This window comes from Danaus plexippus, unplaced genomic scaffold (assembly GCF_018135715.1).
Source record: "Danaus plexippus unplaced genomic scaffold, MEX_DaPlex mxdp_45, whole genome shotgun sequence".
Classification (NCBI taxonomy): Eukaryota; Metazoa; Arthropoda; class Insecta; order Lepidoptera; family Nymphalidae; genus Danaus; species Danaus plexippus.
In genome coordinates this window covers 207,861-214,859 of record NW_026869865.1, presented here as the reverse complement: position 1 = coordinate 214,859, position 6,999 = coordinate 207,861, and the positions used below count along the sequence as shown (strand labels likewise).

Below are 6,999 nucleotides of genomic sequence, written 5' to 3'. Positions count from 1 at the left end.
TTTTGATAAAAGCAAATCCGAGATTAAGAGTTTATTTTTTTGTTTGTGTCACTGATAAGAATAATTCTATTTTTTAATGAATTTAAGTAGAATACATTTTAAGGGAACAAATTATAATATACACAGATACATATTTAAGTTAAATACGATAAGAAATCAAAATACATTTATTCCATAGTGTAACATCACCCTCATAGATTTATGATCTCCTAGTAAGATGTTATGAGTTGCGTTGGAACTTCGAAATCTTTTTAACTCGAAGCTGAAGAAGAAAACTAATAATAATTTAATTAATTAATAATAATAATTAAAAATAATAATTTCCTTTACTATTTTATTGTTTACACAATGTACCCAGGTGTGCAAACTACATACTATAACTACAATCTTATACGAGGATGCTACGAAAACTAAGAGAATATTTATTTGATCCTACAATAAATATACAAAGGTAGAATATGTTTTAGAGCCTCAATGAGTGGTCAAATAATATAAGATGTGATAAATTTTATTTTTGTATCCAAACAGTTTTAAAGCTGTAACGAGGCTAAGTACGAACAACGCTCTTATGCCCAAATTTTAAATGTGTCTCATAACATTTATATAATATAAATTCTTAAAAAGTAACCTGTATTACTTTAATGGAGATTGGTTGAAAACTATGATTAGACAGCTCATCAACGCAAGCAAGATATGGATTTATACCCAACTTCCGGAATAAGATGAATCAACAAATAAAAATTCGTCAATTCCATAAATAAAGAACTGCTTCAGACAATAAATCTTTTCTTTCGCAGCCATTCTATACTTTTTTGAAGGTTAGGAAAGCTCACTCTTATGAATAAAACTTTTTATTATATAGGTATTGTAATTCCGTAGAGTAAATACAACAGAAGTCTCGGTGGGTTAAAAAATATTTATTTACTCGCAAAATAAATTTAAATTAAGTATGAATGCTCGACGACGATATTATTCTATTAACAACTATATTAATAAAAAGGATAAACATTGAAAACAAGAGCAAAAATAGTCTTTTTAAATTTTTTAATGCTACGAAAAGGTCCACGAGTCTAGCGAAGTGCAGTTTGGTCACGTTTATTTCACAATATGGGAACCAGGTATTCATGATATTTTACTTGATTTCTTTGAAAAGTGAAAGCATTTTGACCTCACTACAGCTATGTATGTATATTATGTATGGGGAATCACATTTTTGATAACATTACATACATACAATATATACAATATAACATACTAGGAGAACAAATTGAAGTATTCTGGTTTGTACTCAAGACAAATCTACTTACTCTCTTCTGCTGCTAGTTTTTAATATAAACGAGGAAGAGTTTTAAACTTTACATAATATGTTGTGACAACACATATGTATGAACATGTCTACGAAAATCTCCGAAGAAAAAAGCTTTTTGACATTTTATTTTAACAAACGGAACAAGAAGAATTATCTTTATTGTAGTAGTCTTCTACACGGAACTACAATTACAAGAAATTGCAATTCTCCATAAAACTAAATCGTATGGTTATAGAAAAACACGTTTTTTCTTGTAATTTAATTTATTATGAATTTAATAGAATCCAAATTGATTTAACGAAACAAACTATAAATCAATAATATTAGATTTTAAAAATACTCAGCCATCTTAATGAACAAGAGGAAACAAGCAAGTTAATAAAACAAGGTAAGAAGTGGTATAACATATATAATTAAAAATGTTCTTCCAAGTAAAATTTCTTACAGAAAACTAGCTTAAAGACTAAATTTCAAAACAAATTTGTAATATACACAATACACATACAAGGTATGCACAAACATATATAATAATTTGCAATAAAAATATATAGTTTACAATCATTCACTGTCAAACTCCTTATAAATAAATAAATAAAAAAGAAACAATGGAATATTCTTTCGTTGGTTTTTGTTCCGATAATAAATTCAGAGAGTCTCCAGACAGAACTACAATCCAAACAGTCTTTATTATTTCATTCTGCTTTTATTGAAAGTTATGTACGCATGCATATTTTAAACAATTTACTTTACTATCTTAGCTTTTTTATTAACCATAGATATTTTTTTTTGTGTACAAAGTTGATTTTTTTTTATTTAAGTAAAAATATTTTTTTTCCTTATTAGTTTTTATCAAAAATATCGCGGAACTGAGGTCACATGTATTTTATTATATAAAGTACCAAAAATTGAAGCACTATGCTACGATTTGCTACGGGCATGCTACGAAAACACACGGCTTCAATTGTGTGACGAAATATAAAACGATGACCAAACTGAAACCAAGCTTGGTATGATTGTACAATTATGGTCTCTGATTTAAGCATCCTATTTAAATTAAATTTCATAAGGAAATTCCTTTTCTTTATTTAAACTAAAACTGCTTACCAGGACAACAAAACTCGAAAGTCGATGTGTTTGGAAACTTTGTTTAAATTTTTTTAGATTAACAAATTTCTGACTTAGCCAGTTATAATTCAATGAAACGTTAAGTCATATTATACGCATATTGTAAAGACCGATTATTGTACTTATTCGATTTTTCAATTATGTCCTCTAATAGAGGCGAATGGAGCAATACATTACAGAATAGTGAGAGATAGTCGTTTGTGACTGGAGGGTTTCTATGAATCATTACATTTTAATAGCAATAATACGACACTATTGACGTTATTTCAATTGACTTTTTTATAAAATCACTGAATTTAGATTGTTGTTATTACAGTTTCTAAAACTAGTAAAACTCGCGACTATTACTAAATAAAGCAAAAATGGTTAAGGTACAGAAACTTTCTTTAAGAAAAAAAATCTCTGTTGATACATTTTTTATTAATAAAAGATATACACACTTTTTAGAACTCAATAACAAAAATATAAAATTAACATTTAGACTGATAAAATTTCAGCTACCTCACACACATAAACACAAGATTAATATTAACAAATATGAAAAGTATCACTTTCATACTCTGATAAAATAACCCTTTGTGAAGACGAATAATAGATTAAACAACAAACCTCAATTGTAATGAGATCTAAGATTTTCGCGAGTTTTATTCATTTAAATGAAACTAGTATTATTCGGATAAACTACGCGGATTTTATTATTTAAAAACTACATAATCCCGACGTGTGCCCGAGGTGTGCCTCGAGGTGACCTCGTCTGCTCGTGATCACGGTTGCTGCAAAGTAACCGATACGTCGGGATTATGTAATTTTTAAATGAGACGAAACCTCTTAGCATTCAATGGATTCACCGTGCGGGTGCTGGGTCCATTGCGTTGCAGGGAGTGGAGCTTCAACAGTGCCTGGGACTTGTTAAAATCCGCGTAGTATATCCGAATAATACTAGTTTCATTTAAATGAAACCTCAATTGTCCAAATTTAAGTTTGCTTTCTCAAAATTTGGGTTTACTAATATATAAAATCCAAATAGCGTGAACAGGACATTAAAAGACTGAGGAGTAGAAGAAAATATAAATGGCATTGACCTCGTGTTGTATAAAAATTAGAAAGGTGAGAAAGTAAACTTAAATTTTGCATTTTTTGTTTGAACTTGAGACAATTTAGTCCACGGTTTGCCATATTTACAGCCACCATTACTCACTCTTAGCTTTTTTATCAGGAGCCCTAGGGATTTCTCAGTTGATTTGCTGCGCCAGAGCAATGGGAATCTAACTGGCTTATTGGTCCCTTGCGGGCTAGGAATCTAGATTAGGCATTTTAAAAGTTTTTAAAAAGCTTTTAAAAAAAAAGCTTCTAAAAGTTTTCGAGACGCAATTAGTATTAGCGAAAATGTAGAACGTAGAAAACTGCAATGCAGTGCGCGCGCAGCTTAGGGTTGCCATGGCAACGTAGGGAGGGCTCCCCCCCTTCAACCCTGTTATTTTCCAGTGATTTTGCGGACGGAGGAGGTTTTATATGTCTCATGTGTTTAACTATTTAGCCGGCTTTGAAACCTACGAGTGAATCAACAGTCTTCAATAATAACTTTTTCTGGTACGTTCTTATTATCTATTCCTTAAGGAAGAATGTTTGCATTTTAAGTTTGGTGTATAAGTCAAGGATATAGTGATCCCTTTAACCTGTTTTGTGTTTTCTTTTTTAATATGGATCCTGTGGACAATATACGTTTCATTATTTTTAATTTAAAATCTCTTTTACATATTTATTTCATCAATATACAAGTGTATTGCAAAATATTGAGCTAGTTCCAAAAATAGATTTTCAAGGTCAGCCATATCAATCAATTACCCCGTACCTATATCAGATAGTAGTCACATAAGAAGGGTACATCGTTTTCGTTATACTATTTAAAACATGCACCTATAATATTACATAATATTTAATTCTGCTGAAATGTTATTTATTACACCTAATATATATTTATTTTATTAGCTCTTGTTCGGGATTATAAAGGAATCGTTCAAACTGGCGGGGCAAAGGGACAATCGGGATCTGCTGATTCCACTTTTCACGGATGACAGCGGAATTGATAGTGATGATGCTGAACGAGCGCGTGCGCAACTTAACCTTCGTGGTTTACGTGGTTTAATACAAGTAAGTGGATATATTTAATTAAAAGATGAAGAAAAATAAGTAGCCGTGAATTTCACTAGACCTTATAAAAATTTAAATAGCCAAGGACACTATAATAGTTATGTGTTTTTATTTCAGTTGATTGAAAGCAGTAGCAGTGAAGAAGAACCTGAGTTGATGGAACCATGGATCCGAACGACAAATAGGAGATTTGATGAGCAACTGGTGAGAAAATTATTGATATTTAGTATAAAAAATCACTATTTCTAATGATCATATGTGTATTATCTTAGTAATATTTTATATCAAAAGAATGTAAGGTTGTGTGGATGTTTTTGATTTGTTGTGTAGGTCTGCAAACTTATATATAAATATATTATGTATAACAGAAATGCATATCCGAAAATTTTTGCTGCTGTAACATTATAGCCTAACTTAGACGCAAAAAGCACTTGATTTAATAAATAAAACAAAACAGCGTTTCATTAATTTCATAACATTGTAAACTTTATTCAGAGCAGAGGTTTTAATCGCAATTCCTTTCCAAAATTATTTCTGTATGTTAAATTACAGAGAAATATGGAAGAGGGACGTTTCGAACGTGAGGTTCTTATACCGTTGAAGCCGTGGAGGTCGTACAGCGATGACGCGTCTCTCCCGAGCACACCAGATAGATCCTCGCCTCCTCTCTACGAATTGGAACTGACGGCTTCTGATGAAGACGACGACTCCGCCGTACTGGAGCTAGTGATACCCGTCCAGACGAGGTATAGAATTGGAACTCCTCAAAACGGTATCGGAGCCAGCATCTTCTGCAGTCTCCATTGCTGTTTTCGCAATTGTTTCACGTGGTTAAATTTTATGTAACTTTTTTTATCTCAACTACTTTTCGGATATTAGACCTAAATGTGAAGCATTAACTTTAATGATCCTTTATCAATTAAAGATGTCAAGACATAAATTTCTCGTTGTTGTGATCGGTTGTATAGATGTTAAGTAAGACTTTTGTTTAATAAAAAATATGTATGAGCTCTCCATAATATACTAATCATTAACAGGATGCGAGTGCCAAAATTCTATGACCTATAACGATATTTTTTTTTATCTTCGTTCATGCGACGTAATGGAAGATTAAGATAAAAAAATCTTTGTTATAATTTTTATTATATTTATACATAAATATAATCTTATTAATATGAGTAATATTAAATAACATATTATATATATATGTATACATATTGTAAAACTATTGTAAAATTTTTATCAAAAATAAAGCAAACGTAATATATCCCACCAATATTAGTTTTATTTAAATGAATAAAACTCGCTAAAGTTTTAGATCTCATCAATGAGTAGATAGTTGAAACTTAATACCAGGTAACGATAATTACAGTAAACGAATGTATATCATCTTTCATTGATTCAAAGAACTTATCATATATTGTATCCCTACGCTATAAAACATTTGTTATTTTAATTCCGATACTAATAAAATATCTGTGTGTGACCGTTATTTTATTTTATAGTTTTAAACGTACTTTTTTCCATTCAATAACCTGTATGTAAAATGTTGAGACCATAGCGTATTTTTTATTCGTTTTTTTTTAATAGTATTAAACGTAAAGCAGTTACAATTACATGGTCTAAAACACTCAGCATTTAATATCGAATGTACGATTTATAATAACTGTAACTTCAGAGTAATGAAAATGCTTTTACATTATATTATAGATATCAAAAATAGGACTTAAAGAAATAATTTATCCACTCTAAATATATATTTTTACAACTAAGAACGATTACTTTGTTTTTTGATTGAAAACTAAAAATCGGTCTCTCTCATCAATAATATATGTTTCTTGATAAACAGAGAATTAATCATAACGAATAGATAAAAGTCACAAAAAACTTAACATTTCTGAAAAAATGAGGCGTTTCAAATAACTATGTAATGCTTTAAATTGATATTTTGAAAAACCAATTCGATTGGAATAAGTTTTTAATGAATTTTGTGTATCTGTGAAAAGTACACATCAATCCTTGTAACCTTTTGTTATTAAGCTTGCACAGGTATTCAGACAAATACAAAAATTTCCAAGAGCTATTTAGATTACTTTCGATCACTTAAGCTTCACCAATAACTTTCACATCTCTCATAGAAACACAGACTAATTATAGTTTAATAAAATTATATGCATTAATAATTTCGTCAGTAAAATAAAAGAATATAGTCCATTCGAAAGCTCTGAATATATTTGTGTGTATAACTCTCGCTACTCAATGATAGATGGCATTGTTGCAGGTTAATCAATTATTTTGGCGTCGGGACGTGACGACCCCATCGCCCACCGGGGAACCGGTGCAATCAGTCTCGGGGGGGGAGGACCTTGACCTCCGTGTGGGGTCTTGGTCCAGGGCTGGGGGTCAGCCCATGG

General features: G+C 30.6%; 1 long non-coding RNA gene across 1 annotated transcript; it reads left to right on the top strand.

The window, feature by feature from the left end:
* The first annotated feature begins 3,923 nt into the window (after positions 1 to 3,923).
* Positions 3,924 to 6,071, top strand: LOC116771801 (uncharacterized). Its single transcript, XR_004353613.2, has 4 exons — positions 3,924 to 4,024; positions 4,424 to 4,585; positions 4,703 to 4,789; positions 5,138 to 6,071. It is a non-coding gene; the product is annotated as an uncharacterized LOC116771801 (long non-coding RNA).
* The last annotated feature ends 928 nt before the right edge of the window (positions 6,072 to 6,999 follow it).